At 39.8% G+C, this 1,840-nt stretch overlaps 1 non-coding gene across 1 annotated transcript; it reads left to right on the top strand.

Moving 5' to 3' along the window:
• Positions 1-201: 201 nt before the first annotated feature.
• TRNAV-AAC (transfer RNA valine (anticodon AAC)) lies at positions 202-277 on the top strand. The gene has a single exon. It is a non-coding gene; the product is annotated as a tRNA-Val (tRNA).
• Positions 278-1,840: the final 1,563 nt, after the last annotated feature.

The following is a 1,840-nucleotide window of genomic DNA, read 5'->3' as shown; positions in this document are numbered from 1 at the left end:
GACCAGGCAAGCCTAGGGTTTCGAACCGGCGACCTCAGCATTTCCAGGTTGACGCTTTATCCACTGCACCACCACAGGTCAGGCTAAATAAAAAATATTTTAAAAACTCCAATGGGACATGTTGTTTGATATCTTAGAAGGTAGTACTTTAAGGGGTAAAGACTTTGAACTTTTGAACTTGGCTTCAAAAATTGGCCCCAGGCCCTGGCCAGTTGGCTCAGTGGTAGAGCATCAGCCCAACGTGTGGAAGTCCTGGGTTCGATTCCCAGGCAGGGCACACAGGAGAAGTACCCATCTGCTTCTCCACCCCTCCCCCTCTCCTTCCTCTCTGTCTCTCTCTTCCCCTCCTGCAGCCAAGGCTCCATTGGAGCAAAGCTGGCCAGGGCACTGAGGATGGCTCCATGGCATCTGCCTCACATGCTAGAATGGCTCTGGTTGCAATGGAGCAACGCCCCAAATGGGCAGAGCATTGCCACCTGGTGGGCATGCCAGGTGGATCCCAGTCGGGTGCATGTGGGAGTCTATCTCTCTGCCTCCCTGCTTCTCACTTCAGAAAAATAGAAAAATAAAATAAAATTGGCTGCAGAGTTTAGAGATCTTGAGCAAGTAACTTAACCTCTATGAACTCAGTTTAATCTGGTATAAATAAGAGAAATACTATTTTTGTTCCTGAGTATAAGAAAATGAGAGAATATCTGAATCTTATTCATTTAGCATTAAATAAATATTGATTGAATATTTAGCCTGTGCCAGACACTATTTGACTGTTTCAGTGCTGGAGGACACAATCTTGAACATGGCAAAACCCAGCCACAGAGCTTAAATTCTACTGGGGCAGGGTGGTGGGGAAGGTAATGGGAGGTTAATTGGAAGTTAATGGGATGGCAAATATATATATATATATATATATATGATATATACATTCTATTACATGATACATATATATACATAATAGTGTAATGTTAAAGACAAAAGCAATGAAAGGCTCATGATATATGATGGGGTAAATAGGTATTACATAATATGTTTAGATTCTCAGCAAATACAAATGTTTTGTGTTCTTTACTTTATTTCTTCCTTTGATTCTCCCTCTTCCAAGGCTCATAATTGTGATAAAACACACACACACACACACACACACACACACACACACACTCTTTGTCCTTGAAACTTACTCAATCTGCCTGTGATTGAGGTGTTGTTGAGGATATGTTCTTTTTAAACTGTCACTTGTTTTTTCATTGCTACTTAGAATATCGTGATACACATTCCAAACCTTCCCTCTTTTAAACATAGTAAACTAAGATATCATTTTAATCCTTTGGATACAATTTCATGCATGGTAAAATTGATTTTTGCCTGAAATAGATACTTTGCAGACAACCTGTGTGTTCATTTCTCTCTGTATAATATTTCCAGACAAGATAAGCTTAAATAATGTGCTCATTGGGATAACTGATTAGCGGGTGGCCTTTCAATAGGAAAATTGCACTTATATTGGCCATCACGTAAGGGCAGGAAAAAAAAAAACACGCCACACTCTGGATTGGAGTTTGAAAAGTGTGACGGAACTCAGTCCATCTTCTGAGCATAGAAAAAAAGACATGTACTTGTCGTCTGATGACACTATGTTTTTGGGAAAGGGGCAGGGGTCTAGACACAGGCTAAAAGAGTAAATAAGTATGTTTGACAGAATATTCTATGCAAAAGACTCTCAAAAGATGGGTAGCTTCTTTTTTTAATATCTTCACAAACAGTATACCATGTTTTCTAAAATACTTTACCAGACCTTGTAGTCCAAGGAAAGAAGAATTTTCCCTGAGATAAGAGCAAACACACT

The sequence above is a fragment of the Saccopteryx bilineata genome, chromosome 6 (genome assembly GCF_036850765.1).
Source record: "Saccopteryx bilineata isolate mSacBil1 chromosome 6, mSacBil1_pri_phased_curated, whole genome shotgun sequence".
NCBI lineage: Eukaryota > Metazoa > Chordata > Mammalia > Chiroptera > Emballonuridae > Saccopteryx > Saccopteryx bilineata.
This window is presented reverse-complemented; position numbering and strand designations above follow the sequence as displayed.